The sequence below is a fragment of the Cydia pomonella genome, chromosome 1 (genome assembly GCF_033807575.1).
Source record: "Cydia pomonella isolate Wapato2018A chromosome 1, ilCydPomo1, whole genome shotgun sequence".
Classification (NCBI taxonomy): Eukaryota; Metazoa; Arthropoda; class Insecta; order Lepidoptera; family Tortricidae; genus Cydia; species Cydia pomonella.
Window position 1 is genome coordinate 14,478,588 of NC_084703.1, and position 16,340 is coordinate 14,494,927.

General features: G+C 36.0%; 1 protein-coding gene across 2 annotated transcripts in view; it reads left to right on the forward strand.

Moving 5' to 3' along the window:
- The first annotated feature begins 176 nt into the window (after positions 1 to 176).
- Positions 177 to 16,340, forward strand: part of LOC133516111 (uncharacterized) — a 51,362-nt gene continuing 35,198 nt past the window's right edge. For both annotated transcript variants that reach the window (XM_061848843.1, XM_061848851.1), the window contains exon 1: positions 177 to 313. The gene's annotated coding sequence lies outside the window, so the exon portion shown is untranslated. The remainder of the gene's footprint in view (positions 314 to 16,340) is intronic.

Here is a 16,340-nt window from a genome sequence, read left to right on the forward strand (position 1 = left end):
TTGTCTTAACATTAACATTATATAAATTATTATTGATTATAAACATGTTTATTTATACTTTATAATAAATAATAATTATACATTGTATAACGTCTAAGACGAAGTTTTGTACATATTACTGATGGAAGTCCTTCTCTATCTAAGGACTAATTACTCTATAGTCTTTATACTCTATAGTCTATCTATAATGTCACGACAGCATTGTAAAATTATCGATCGAGCAGTCTTGAAAAGCCGATTGTTTATTATCTCGCGTGAATATTAAATAAAGTTTATCCTACTAATAATTTTGTAACTTATTGGAATCTTAGCGGTAAGTAGAATGTACAATTTAAATTCATAGAGACGATGTGTCAGGCATCAATAAATGAAAAAATCTTACTAAGTGGAACAAATGAAACTCGCATAAATATTTTAGCAAATTTGTAAAATAATGTAGTAACCCAGCTATATTTTTAGCGCTTCATGACATTCAGTGACACAAACAATCGCTAGCGTGCTGGCTTTTGTGATTTAACCTTGCAAGAGTTAAGAATATCTTTAATACTGGGACAGAACATAACACTTAAGTATTTACTTTAATTTTGTTTTAAATGTGTGTTTATTTACCGTAGGTATGCTCATTTTAAATGCACATACGTAATTCATTTGCTGAGCAATACTTTTCTAACTCGCCTACATCTCAAGTTAGTTATTAATGTTATTATTATTAATAATTATCAGACTGTTCATTTTTACTATTACACCCAGTCTGATCTACAAAGCAATGCTCGAATAAAATGTTGTTCTGCTGCTGAGCATACATGCCCTTAAATGCTTTAGATCTTGATCTGGCTTTATAGTTCACTTAATTTAGCAATCAATTCAAGTTATTACTATTTAATTTAAAAAATTGTTCACATCTATGTTGTACCTATCTTGATTTGCAAGAAACTTTTAAGATCATTGACACACTTACTGTTTTGGGTTTCAGTAGCATCCATAAATGTGGCAAAAGGTTATAATTTTAGTCTTTGGATTATTGTTTATGTACAAGTTCCACTGAAGCTTCAAAACTTGAGAACCCATTGTGACTAGAGCTTGCAATCCAATTTTCCGATATTACATATCCGGAATTCAGACTACTGAGTATCGTAAATTCCGGAATTGGATTTAATTAATTTAATTCAATTTTATTACGATTACTACTGAAAATCGTTAAAAAGACTACACTATACTGGTGTTATTAGCCGTCGCTGACAAAAGCGAAGACTAGCAGCATGCATTAACCATTGATTTTTTTAACTTAGGATACTTACTTGCTAGACTTTGTTTTTTAGCATTAGAAAGAAAGTGAGCGATATTGACATGTCTTTTTATTGAATAACGTGTTTGGAGAATAAGTCAATATGTAAATATTATAAATCATAAACGATAATTTTCATAACTTTGCTTTCATAAATAAAATTTACTTATTTTCAAAAAGTGTTTGACAATAAAAAGACACGTCAATATTAGATTGTTTACCTTTTTTCTAATGCTAAAAATGAAGTATAAAGCAAAGCCATACATTTATAATTGCCGAGAATCCTACATATTCGAATCTTTTGAATTAAAATGTATAAATATTTATATTATATTATATTCACAATTCAGAAAGAAGTTTCCTTAATGAAAGATTTCAGATCCTGTAGCAGCACATATTATATTCTGAATTAGGAACTAGGTAGTAGGGAAAAAACCAAACTTGAAAAACGTAACGTTTAAGTATGTTTTGCATTAAATCTATGTGTCAATACAGTTATTATTTTACACTTCATAAAAAGCAATCTTTTTCTTATCCGGTAATGACGAAAGAAACAGTGACCAACTCCTGCTCATGTTATTAGACTAATGCTTATCTGCTAAAGCTTTCGTTTGATTCCATTCCGTGAGTAGTTTTTATTAACATTTTTGGTCATGATTACCAGGGGCGTATTTACCCCAGGCCCCAGGAGCCAATGGCCCGGGGTGGCAGGCTGTGAAGGGCGGCGCGAGCCCCACGTTTCGTGAAGGCACCGAAAAATAAATGCATTTATATTATATGGGGCCACCCAGGTCCACTGGCCCAGGGCGCCAGGGATTATTGGATGCTCGCCGTGGTTCTAGAAACCACGGAGTCGCCATTATGTTATAATATTTTTTTCGAAGTCAAAGTCAAAGTGTTTAAATAAAATATTATGTTAGATGTCATGATTTATGCTGTTAGATCGGTAATAAACACGTTATTACGACTGCAATTAATTTTATCATAAATCTATACTAATAAACGGAGGCTGTTTAGCCTATTCTGACATAACTACGGGACCTTACACTGAGCGTAGCCCGATATGCTCATGGCCGTTTTTTAATACTGTCTAGTTGCTTAAGCATTTGATCAAAATATTCGTATTTTATTTGACACCCCACACTTGGTACATCATGAGTACGTATAGGTTCGATACATATTGCGCTGTTCTTAATAAAGCAAGAGCAATTTTGATTGCGTTATTACGCGGGAAATATGCTGTACTATCCATGAAATACGTGTTTTGAAATAAATTATGTTTAGTGTCGGAAGTGTCAACCCTAGCAATTTTCCTGTCTCACCCCATTGCTATCCCTTCTAACCCCAACTACGGGGTGAGCTGGGATTGCCGACTATTATATGTTTATCATAGAAACTATGAAATGAAACGACCAATTATCATTGACAACTAAAATTCATATATCCGGAACACTTTTTTTGTATATAAATCAATGTGCCACATATAAAATGAACTTTTATCCAGCTTTGAACTTCGATTTCGTCCCTAGTCACCTCATTTTACGGTAATAGCTTAAGCGTAGTCATATCATACTGTCATGCCTTAGTAGCTTTTTCAGGTATCGCAAGAAGGACTTTGTCTTTGTTTGCAACTAACCTATGGGTATATCTTAAAAATATTGTTGATATCTAATCTTATATCATACCTATTGACAGCAATCGATAACACAATTTTGTGATGCAGTTCACTTTTTAAAAAGTCGCTATTAACCGATTGAAAAAACTGGGAGGTTTTTATAACTGTTTTAAGCAACTTATACATGTCAATTTATTTATTTCAATTTAGTTATGATTAGTAATGTTTATGAAGATCAATACAATGCACGGTCAGCAAAAATATGAGCTGCTACCCTGTATACAAATTATGATAAGTTCATATTTTTGCTGACATTTGATATAGATCCTGATTGTAGGAATGATTTGAATTGACTTCAGATATTTAATCAGATACCTTTGTGAGATTCACAATGTGTTTAAGTTACAAAAGCAGTTGTTACGAGTGATCAGTCAATATATTAATTTGGTATGCTAATCATGCCTCCATAACGTCGGGCGCGAATGACATCATAAGGTAGAAGCAGCAACATTGATATCACGCCTATTCATGTTACGCACTGCGATCTGTCTAAACCTGTATGCGACTACGGAAGCGTAATTCACATCGGCAATTTAATTCTATAAAATGCAATTAATTATTCAACTATTCATTACCATCAACTAGCTTAAGCCCCCGTAGGTTTTTCTGCTTCTCTCACTCTCACTAAGCATAAGCGTGAGCGAAATGTGTGTGCGTGCTCGGAACCGCTGATATCAAGTCTATGAATTCTTATTCGTTGTAAGTTTTAAAAAAAGTAATCGCCGTGTTCCCTCAAAAAATTGCACATAATAGAAGCAATTTTCATACTGACTGTGATGCTCTTGTATCGAGCGAATAAAAAAAAACCGGATTGGAATCGCTGAAGCCCCCAGAGAAGCTCATCAAGATAGCAAATTAATTTTTTGGCGACCATATTATTATCTATAAAAGCTGTTACGATTTGTCAAAAATAACACTCTCTGAACTTACGGCACGTTAACTCGATTTCGTCTAAGTGCTTACCGATCTACCATACCTGTTTGCGTTATTAATTGTCTACCCAGACACCGTAAACTAAGGGTCTACCGCCAACACCTGCCTCTACCACTCGAATATGCAAGAGCGATAAAGATGCAGATAACGCTTTTCGATTGTACGATGTCAACGGTAAGATCTCTGAAGGCCTACCGCGAACTACGTTCGACGTGTTGCCACTCTGTCGCACTTGTTAGTTCGTACGTAAGTGTGACAGGGTGGCGAAGTGTGTGCGTAGCCTAATTTTTAATATTTTAGTAGACATGATAATAATATTAAATAGTAGACATGAACAATTAATAAGGACTAGCTCAAGAAAATTAATACAATCAGTAGAACTAATTCGTGTAGTTTTGAAAATTGGTATATTTATACCTTGTGGTCTCCAGATAAATATACTAAAAGTCCTCGAGGGGTGGGGGTTGTGCTGCGGGTATAAGGGGGGGGGGGGGGGGGTGTAAGGTACCTTTTTCAGATTTTTGCTCATATCTCGAATATTTTTACGAATAGCATTATAATTACTTCGGAGAAAAGTTTTACCATAAAATTTCCTATAAAGGACAATGGGCACTTTTGTATGGGGAGTGTCCCATGGATGTATACTGTTGAGACATATGTCGTTTTAAAGCTCTTAATCGTAGTATTATTTTATTGTATGGCACCAACATTGGACCACTTGCAGGGACCGAGCTATATAAAAAAAGAAGTTGCGCATATAAGCAGTTATATTTCCTTATACGCGGGATATAAAAAGTTTTAGCGTATTTTATTCGAAAGAATATAAAAAATGCTTTATGTTTTTTGTATCAACACCAATGATAAAGTATTTAAAGGGACACAATGAACAGTTTTAAAAAATCGTCATTCTAAAAATTACTTGATACACAGCGAAATAAGAGTGTATACAAATGCCATGTATATCATGTGAAAAGTATTTTTATAAGCTATTTTTCGTATAATATAACTGGGGTCAAATCGTTGCAGGGACCAAAATAAAACCATTTAATGAGTTAATTAATTGTAGATAATTACGCCTTAACTTTTCTACTCAACGCCAGATGTCGCTCTAAAGCAAAATTCTACTTGACGTAAAACATTTATACATCGCGGTAATCTCGTCAGTCTTACTCCATCATTTTAAAAAGTATAGACTAGTTTATGGATTTCTAAAGTTATGTCAAGATGACTCTGAATGTAATATTGTCAACAATAATTGTCAAAACACGCAATTTAAAATATTCAACATTGTAATTACAAAATAGTATATTTCTAATACGCTATAATTTTCTCCAATCGAAAGGCACTCCATTCCATTGATCTCAGAGAGTATGCTCACTATTCATGGGGTAGGTAAGATAAAAGTATTATTTTTTCTCGTATAGCTGCTATATAGCGTTCGACTCCATGGAAAATAAAGGCTCCAAATTATATAAAAAATGTAGCATATATACAAAGTGCAATTTAGATAGTATTCCAGAAAAAAATGCGCCAATGTAAATGCTGAAAAGTTTCCTATCGTATCGTCGAACAAATTCATATCTACTTCTGACCTACGCGACCTTAGAAGTTTGGATTGTCCTACCTAATCATTTAACATTTTATTGTTTTCAGAACAAGAATTATTTTACTTCCCACTGTCTATGTAAGGGGACTTAGAGCGGATTCATACTTTACTATACGTGTCGTGTCGAATGATAGTCCTGATGTCAGTTTCTCCAATTCTATTTTGCGTAGGATAAGTTAAAAAAATAATTAAAAATATGTGTTACCGTATTTTTATTCGTGAAATGTTACCTATATTTTATTTTATTTTATGGTAGAGGAGGCAAACGAGCAGACGGATCACCTGATGGTAAGCGATTACCGCCGCCCATGGACACCTGCAACACCAGAGGGGTTGTAAGTGCGTTGCCGGCCTTTAAGATGGGAGTGGGACCGTATCGGTCCGGAAATACGAGGCAGAAAGTTCCTGGAAAAACGCACAGTTGAGGACTGCCAACCATCTAAGTGGTGAGGATGGAAATGTTGTCGCGTAGGGCGATGGCGAAAAGAAGCGGCAGGGATTAATCCGAACAATGATTGTACTATACTTCCAAAAATATGTCTGACAAACATTTTACATGAAAGCCATTTTTCCACGTAAAAATGAACTGTTATAGGGACCATCTTTTGAATTTATGATAATTTATTCATATTTTAATGTATTCGGGTAATATTGCAGGCATTATATCAGCACCAAATAAATGCTGTGAACCAGATATATAAAGTGTTTTAAGTGGCGAATAACGTTTCCAAATCGCATTTTCTTTTGACATATCTTTCTTTTTTCTTTTTTTTTGCTCTTTTTTTCACGACCGGTTTGGCCTAGTAAGTCGATGATCCTGGGTTTGAATCCCGGTAAGGGCATTATTTGTGTGATGAGCACAGATATTTGTTCCTGAGTCATGGATGTTTTCTATGTATTTAAGTATTTGTATATTATATATTATTATGTCGTTGTATGAGTACCCACAAAACAAGCCTTCTCGGCTTGCCGTGGGACTCAGTCAATTTGTGTAAGAATGTCCCTATAATATTTATTTATTGTTATTATTATTGTATGTCCAGTAACAGAACTCCCCAGGAGCACTCGGGTGTGTAAGGTCGCTACTCCCCAACTTATTATAATTGTTATTACTTTCAGCATTTTTAAGTTATTCATCGGACACTGAGGCCATTGAAGTTTTAAGCTGGCGGCATCAAAATGGAGTACCTAGGTACTGTTTCAAATAAATGGGTGGTAAGTAAGTACATTTGGTGAAGTGGAACTGCTGATGTTGATCAGAAACGGAACTCTTCCACGCGCGTGATTTGTCTTCTTTGTTAAGTTTGTAGCGAGTAAGTTTCAAGTACCAAGGTTTTTAGGAACCTTTGTGTCAAGGTAAAGGTCTGACGATGGGTTCCATGAGGAAGCGAGGGAACACCTCAAATCTTATAGGCATATAGTCATTTTGGATTTTCATCAATACCTTAAGCTTTTTAATTCCCACTAGTGGCATTTAATGAAGTGGAACTACTGATGTTGACCAACACGGAACTCTTGAACGCACGAGATTTTTCTTCTTTGTTTTTTTTTTATGATATAAGAGGCAAACGAGCAGACGTCACACCTGATGGTAAGCGATTACCGCCGCCCATGGACACCTGCTTAACCATAGGGGTTGTAAGTGCGATGCCGGCATTTAAGATAGGAATACGCTGTTTTCTTAAAGTTTTAAATGTCGTATTGGTCCGGAAATACCGGAGGCGACAGATCATTTCATAGTTTAGCTGTATGAGGCAGGAAGTTTCTAGAGAAATGCACAGTTGAGGACTGCCAACCATCTAAGTGGTGAAAATAAAAATGTTGTACCGTAGAGCGCTGACGAAAAGAGGCGGCAAGGATTAATCCGAGCAATTCGATGGAACACTCGCCGTTATAGATTTGTCCTGATAAGTTTGTAGAAAGTAAGGTTGTTAACCACTCACATGATTCCGATTTTAACGAAAGGTGCCCTGAATTGCTCTGCCATGTCGCAGATACGACGGCACAGTATCGTGATATCTTCAAAAATCGATAACTTTGCTTCTGCTTAATCATTTGGAATGATTCTTTCGGTTTTATAATGGTAAAGAAACAAAGAAATTTATTTTTTTACTTTAGCTATTTGCTGTTATAATAAAAATAATTATTAAAAATTCACGAAGTTTACCCAAAGGAATAATTTCCGAGTTATAGTAGAAAACTATTTTTAATAAAAAATCTAAATCGATAACATATCTTTTTTTTTATTCAATTTAAAGAAGGATTAATAAGCTTTTAATTGATACTAAACACCTTGATAGCTCACCTATAAAATTGCAGAGTAAAACTGATTCAAATTCTGATAAGGAACTTTCGAATTGCTCCACCTGGCGTGTAACTATGTGCTATATTCGTGATTTTTTCGTGGCTAATTTAGACACTGAAGTACAAAAATATAGTAAATAACCGTTTAAGACACTAATTACCTTGAAATAAAATACATAATTTATGTAATTATGACAATGATAGTGGCTTTATAACTTAAAATAACAAAAGAGTATTTACATACCTACTAAACTTTGGTGTTTTTAAAACGGCCGATCACCAACAACCGAACTAACTTATAACTACACTAACACGTATAATATATGCACCATAACATACACTTCACAACAAATTAAGCACAATAAGCAAATAGTAACTATTAACACATGAAATTATACTGATTACAAACGTAAATAAACAACACGGCGGCCGGCAAACTAACCTATTTAGGGCGGAGCACAACAGTCGCGCGGTGCAGATGTTCAACAGAAATAGGAACTTTTAACACATTCACTGCCAGACGAAAAACGGCAAGCTACCCCAGGATCCGGGCAATATATATAAGAAATATTAGTAAATAGAAATTATAAGTAAGTAGTAACAAACACCCCAAAACGCGTATGCAACGTCTAGTGTACCACATGCCTTACGATGTGCAAAAATGCTTTAAGCAACCACAGTTGCTGTGTTTGTACTTACAATTTTCCGTCACATGGTTTGTTCGCTAATCCTGGATAATACACAGTGATTTAATGCATTTTATTGTTTATTAATGTAATTTAATAATCGAACTATTTAATGACTATAGGTTGCTCAAGATATTTTTGGTAATCATAGAAATCTAGGGCATTAAAATAGGAAACACGCCAAAAATCTACAGAGTTATTGTTTTGAAGTGAGATTTTATGGTCATCAATATTAAGTAGGTCTAAAATATAGTTTTAATGTAATAGACCAATAAACGCGGAGTAATTTAATATATAATACTAACAGAAATATGTAAATTTGAATACTTACGGCATTTTAAAACACGCAGCAACTTTTAACACTCGCACTTTCCCGAACAACTTGCAAAGTAACATAGATAAAAAATACTGTGGTTATGTCTATGTGGTTGAAACATTTTTTAAATATTGTCACGTTGGTATTCTGTATTTTAATAAATGTTTACACCATATCTGTGCAGCCCTTCACAGATAAGAAATAAAAAACCGCATACACTCCGTTCGCAACTCGAGTTGCAACGATCATTTTAGAGGTGCGAAATGTTGAAACCTTAGTTGCTGGAATCATGTGAGTGGTTAAGAAACATCTGTGTCTAGATCCAGGTCTGATAGATACCTCAAACCTTATAGAAATACATATAGTTTTTTTTTGGATTTACATCAATATCTTTAGGCGTTTTATTAAAAAAAAAGCTACATTTAATCAAGTGGAACTGTTGATGTGTTCCAGAACGGAACTTTTCAACGCACACGTTTTGTATTCTTTATTAAGCTTGTAGTGAGTAAGGTTCTTAAGGTGTACTTAATACATCAATGTCCAGTTCTGATGATGGGTTTCATGAAGAATCGAGGGAATTCCTAAAATCTTTTAGGCATACATGTAATAATTTCTGGGATTTTATTTACATATCAAGCATTATTATTAAAAAAGTGTCATTTGACTAAAAGTAACAGCTGATGTTGACCAGAATGGAACTCGCCAACTCGCGCGCAATTTGTTTTATTAGTTAAGTTTGTAGCAAGTAAGTTTTAAGTATTAAGGTTTTTAGGAACATTTGTGTCAAGGTAAAGGTCTGATGATGGGTCCCAAGAAGAATCGAGGGAATTTCTTAAATGCTATAGGCATATATGTAGTACTTATTGGATTTTCATCAACATATTATCAACTTTTATTCACAAAAGTGACATTTGATGATGTGGAACTACTGATGTTGACCAGAACGGAACTCCAACGAGTGCAATTTTTCTTCGTTAAGTTTGTAGCAAGTAAGGTTCTTAAGAAACATTTTTGACAAAGTACAGTTCTGATGATGGGTTTCATGAAGAATCGAGGGAATTCCTAAAATCTTATAGGCATACATGTAATAATTTCTGGGATTTTATTTACATATCAAGCATTTTTATTAAAAAATTGTCATTTGACTAACTGTAACAGCTGATGTTGACCAGAATGGAACTCGCCAACTCGCGCGCGATTTGTTTTATTAGTTAAGCTTGTAGCAAGTAAGTTTTAAGTACTAAGGTTTTTAGGAACATTCATGTCAAGGTAAAGGTCTGATGATGGGTCCCATGAAGAATCGAGGGAATTTCTTAAATGTTATAGGTATATATATAGTACTTATTGGATTTTCATCAACATATTATCAAGTTTTATTCACAAAAGTGACATTTGATGATGTGGAACTACTGATGTTGACCAAAACGGAACTCCAACGCGCGCAATTTTTCTTCGTTGTTAAGTTTGTAGCGAGTAAGGTTCTGATGATGTGTTTCATGAGAAAGCGAGGGAACTCCTCATTCTCCTCAATTCTTATAGGCATATAGTCATTTTGGATTTTCATCAATATCTTTAGCTTTTATTATTCACATTAGTGGCATTTGATGAAGTGGAACTAGTGATGTTGACTAAAACGGAACTCTTCAACGCGTGAGATTTTTTTCTTTTTTTGTTTGTTGTGATATAAGAGGCAAACTAGCAGACGAATCAACTGATGGTAAGCAATTACCGCTGGCCATGGACATCTGTTACACCATAGGGATTGTAAGTGCGATGCCGGCATTTAAGATAGGAATACGCTCTTTCCTTAAAGTTTTAAAGATCGTATTGGGCCGGAAATACCGCATGCGACAGATCATTTCATAGTTTAGCTGTGTGAGGCAGGAAGTTTCTAGAGAAATGCACAGTTGAGGATTGCCAACCATCTAAGTGGTGAAGATATAAATGATGTAGCGTAAAGCGGTGACGGAAAGAGGCGGCAGAGATTAATCCGAACAATTCCTCGGAACTTTTAAGTTTGTAGAAAGTAAGGTTCTTAAGAAATATCTGTGCTAAACACCAGTGTCTAGTGTCTAGGTCTGATGATGGACACCTCAAACCTTATAGAAATACATATAGTTTTTTTTCATCAATATCTCTAGGTGTTTTATTTAAAAAAAGTTTTATTTGATCAAGTGGAACTGCTGATGTTGTCCAGAACGGAACTTTTCAACGCACGCGTTTTGTATTCTTTATTAAGCTTGTAGCGAGTAACGTTCTTAAGGTGTATTTATATCAATGTTCAGTTCTGATGATGGGTTTCATAAATAATCGAGGGAATTCCTGACATCTTATAATTTCTGGATTTTTATTTACAAATCAAGCATTTTTATTAAAAAGTGACATTTGACGAAATGCAACAGCTGATGCTGGCCAAAATGGAACTCGCCAATTCGCGCGCGATATGTTTTATTTGTTTATTTTGTAGCAAGTAAAGTTCTTGAAGACATTTGTGTCATAAGGTCTAGTTCTGAGAATGGGTTCCATGAGAAATCGAAGAAATTCCTCAAATCTTATAGGCATACAATACATACAGTAATGTTTGGATTGTCGTCAACATATCAAGCATTTTTATTTAAACAAGTTAGTGATATTGACCAGAACGGAACTCTTCAACGCGCGCGATTCTTATTCTTTGTTAAGTTTGTAGCAAGCTAGCAAGCTAGGTTCTTAGGAAACATTTGTGTCAAGGTCCAGTTATGATGATGGATTCAATGAGGAATTGAGGATTTTAAATCGATTTGAATTCACAATTGGGAGGAATTGAGGATTTTCGTCAACATATCAAGTTTTTTTTATTTGAACAAGTGACATTTGATGAAGTGAAACTGCTGATATTGAGCAAAATGGAACTCTTCAACGACAAGTATTTTACCTTAGGCGTGTTTTTTATTTTATTTCGTTTATAGCATGTAAGGCTTTTAAGGAACATTTGTGTCAAGGTCCAGTTCTGATGATAGGTTCTACGAGAAACCGAAGGAGCTTCTCATATTGTATAGGATAGGCATACATATAGTCATTTTAGAATTTTCATCAATATTACAAGCATTTTTACTCAATAAAGTGACATTTGTTGAAGTAGAATTGCTGATGAAGAACGGAACATCTCAACGACTTCCAGATTCTTTATTTTTATTACTCTTCTTTCTTTTTCATTATTCTTAGAACAGGTATTTCTACTAAGTGAACCGAACTGCTACTATTAAAAGTAGGTAGGTAGGTAGGTTAAATAGGTTAAAACTGTAAGGATTATTATGTATAAGTAGTCTTTCTTTTAATTAAACATAGGTAAGTAATTCTATTTAAGTATAAGTGTCTTTATAAAAAAACATCAATCGACTCTTATCTGTCACTAGTTCCAGTTTCAGAGTATAAAATCCGGGTACACAGCCACGGCTAGCCGGGTAGCCAGACAGTTCGAATACGGACAAGTTATTGTGAATAAAAAATCTTATCGTCTTGCAGAAGTTATTGTCATAAATGTATAGGTTTCGAATACATGAATATAAAGTTAAAATGCTGGTAAAAGTATTAGTTTTTATCATTAACCATTTTATATCCCAACAAAACTGTTACCCTTACAAAAATAAAATGCTTTCATTACCTAATGTAGGTTACGTTAGGTAATAAATAAATAAATAGGTAGGGACAATCTTACACAGATTGGCCCCAAACTAATCAAAGCTTGTACTATGGGTACTAGGCGACGTTAAACATACTTATTTAGATAAATATATATTTACGTATATACATAGAAAACACGCATGCCTTAGGAACAAATATCTGTATTCATCACACAAAGAAATGCCCTTACGCGATTCAAACTCGGGACCATCGGCTTCATAGGCAGGGTCACTACCCACTAGGCCAAACCGGTCGGCAAAAGGTAAAGATAATTAGGTAAAGACAATGAATAATTAAACGTATTATAAATTGACACCAATATCCATCAAATAGTATAACTAGGTATGCTAAGAGCGGGCTTCAGGCCATTACGTCGCACCTTTAGAATTAAACTAATTTGACTCAAAAAGTACGACTACTTTATATATGTAGTTTGGTAGAACAGTAAGAACTCACTATATGTGTCTCTTTTTCATGCGGTGAAATCCCCCCCACCCGGAAAGGGTAGCGACGCCCATTTTATCGACTCTCGAGTCGACTCCAATCTGATACTAATAGTAAGTAAATACTTACTTAGTAAGCAAATTGTAGTAGTCATCACTTCTTAGTAAAAGGACGGAAGTATTGTAAAGATACTACTTTTTAACCGACTTCAAAAACTTTTTTTTTGTATATATGTTAAGTAAGATCTTCGTCATTTCTGAACCAATGTTGAAAATTAGTTATCGTTTGAAAGTGGGTATATAGTTCCAAGATGGTCCTGTTTTTGACAAAACCACGAGGAATTAAGGGAACTCCCCAAATCTTATAGGCGTTTTTTAGTTTCATCAACAGACCAGGCATTGCCATTCAAAAAAGTGCTATTTGAAGAAGTGGAACTTCTGATCAGGACCAGAAAATAACTCTTTAACGATGCGTATTTCACGCTAGACGATTTGTCTTCTTTGTTATGTTTGTAAAGAAGCTACTTGCTTAACGAGGTTTAAGGAATATTTGTGTAAAGGTCTAGCTTACATCATGGGTTCCATGAGGAATTGAGGCAACATCTCAATTCTTGATGGAACGTAAAACTGTTTATTGACATAATTGTCAATAGGTATCCCATCTGCTCTAATTTACCTTACTTGACGGTACTTAGATGAAAAAAAACTTCTCTTAAAAATAGGAAACCGACTTCAAACATAGGTATTAGAAAACAATACAAAAAGTGTTATTGTATTTTCAGAAACCATACGGCAATAATGAGGATGCATCGACATAAGAAGAATCGAACATGGGCAAGATAAAGTTCAAGAAAAAAGCAAATATAATGTGTACTTGTGTGTAGTCAAAGAAAGTTGAAAAATAAAGCATAATTAATGGCCATAGAATACAGAACCGATACACGAACATTTAAGACTATTAAAAATAGACATATAGGTTGATCGTACTACTCGTACTAAATTAGTACGAGTAGTACGATCAACCTATATGTCTATTGACTACTAATGTATTTCTTTTGTTCAATTTATATTGCATTAAAATTAGATTCTCTAGGTATATATTATTCATAGGTTCTGTATTCTATATGAATTGTTTTAGTGTAATTATTGTACTAAATACCGTTGACCGCCTGTCAACAGTATTTATTTCTACATTACTATCACAGAAGATTTTAGGCCCTACAGTAGCGCTGAGTTTTTACCTAAAATATCAATCTTTGGTGAACGTGGTGTAGAGTATATACCGCCTAAGACTGAAGTAGCTACGCGGGCAACGTTTTCAAAATAGAATCGTGTTCATGGTCGGCCCATGGTAAAAATAATTAGGTACCCGTAGACCCACTGGTGAACACTGTTTATGATAACACTTAAAATAAACCCCGTGGACCCACCAGGAGAACATATTGGAGAGACTAGAGATAATACACCGCTTTAAGGGCGGTCGCACACGGCATTGACATCTGGCGTCTAGATGGCGGGTGGACCTCAGCGAATTTCAAAGAAATATTTATAAACATCCAATGACGTTCGGCTCGGACACCAGATCTTCAATCTCCTGATTCCTGTGGAGTCTCCAGGTTCCATCCTCTCCACGTGAGGGTCCTAGGATTTTTCGCGCTGCCAGACTCCGATGACTCGGGCACGTAGTCCAGATGGGTGAGGATCGTGCAGCCTGGAGGGCGTACTCTGAAGTTTCAAATGGCCGTAGACCGTCTAGACGTCCTAGGTAGGTCCCGCTGGAGAGATGAAATGCAAAAAGACCTTAGCGAACTCGGCGCCGTCGACTAGATGGAAACGGTTTTGGACAGAGAAGCATGGCGGTCTTTGGTGTCGGAGGCCAAGATCCACTTCGGGTCGCTGCGCCACAGCAGTAAGTAAGTATTTATAAACATATTGTACCTTCTGTGTACCTAACCCAAAACGAGATATTTAAGAAAAAGTCCACCCGCTATTCTGACGTCAGGATTGCGGTTGGACCTATGAAATCTTGCATTATACCGCACTAAAAGTATGCAGTTATATGGTACAGTCGCCATCAGATATATCGGAGTGGCCGAGGTGCTCAAAGATATCTAAACACGCATTGTACCTTCAGTGTACCTCTGTAAATAGAAATAGAAACCGGTGTACCTCTCCCCAAAACAAGCTAGGCTAAGCTCATGCAAGATTTCATAGGTCCACCCGCCATCCTGACGTCAGGTTGGCGGGTGGACCGTTTTGTAAAATATCTCGTCTCGGTCTATTAAAGGTACACTGAGGTACACAGAAGGTACAATATGTTTATAAATATTTCTTTGAAATTCACTGAGGTCCACCGCCATCCTAACGCTTACCATATATCTAAGGACCGACCTTAGGGGCAATAACGATAGTGCTAGTTCAGTTGTGTCATTCACAAATTCGAGCCAATCGTGCTGTCTAACGCAACTAGATGCGATCAATCGCGTGCGTAATGCGAACTCATCAACCAATCACGTTGTGGTACTTGTGGCGTTAGACTGCACGATTGGCTCAAACTCGTGTGCGTAACACCGCTGTACTGGCCTCATTCTTATTGCCCGTAAGGCCCGTCCTGAGATATATTATGTCAATGACACAGTCGCGATTTAAAAAAACACATCTTCTGCTACCAAATTGTTGAGCATAACGTTTTCCTATCCATAGGTTCCATCTGTCCAGTAGGATCCACCATCTCGATCCACCAGATTGAAGAGATTGTTACTTAACTGTTGGATCGAGATAATGAAACCTACTGAATAGAGCGGGTCGATTGGATATAACAAAGTACGCTTATATGAAACGCTGCTCCAGTGTGCGAGTGAGACAGTCAGGCCAATTTGAACTTGCATTTGACAGAAAACTGATTGTCTCCATCAAACGCTACCAGTTCCATTGCCGGCCTCTTCGCTGCCTTCTATAGTGGTTCAATCTTACCTTGCTTATGAATAAAAAGGGGCGTGCACACCGATATTAGAGTAATATTGGAATCATATCAGTTAGTTGCGGGCGTCTCGCTCGCACAAATACATGCGTATAAGTGCGAAATGAACGCACGAATGACAGCTAACTGGTATCATTCCAATATTATTCTAAAATTGGTTTAATGTCAGTTGCACTTTCGAATTGGTCTACATAGCGATTTCCTTAGCCTGCACACCGGATCGGCGTGTGGGCCGGCATCTAGCTAATGTAAAGCCACCTCATTAGGTGATTTTAGCCTTTTGAACGGCAAGAACACCTAAAGATGTGGTGAGAGAAAGCCGCGCGTCCCTCATGCACTGCACTAGCTTTACAGCTTGCATTGCGACCAATGTATGCCGCTCACCGCCCCGCCGGTCGCGTGGGTCCAATCCGCGGCCCTAGAAGACGTATTTTACATATAAACAAGAG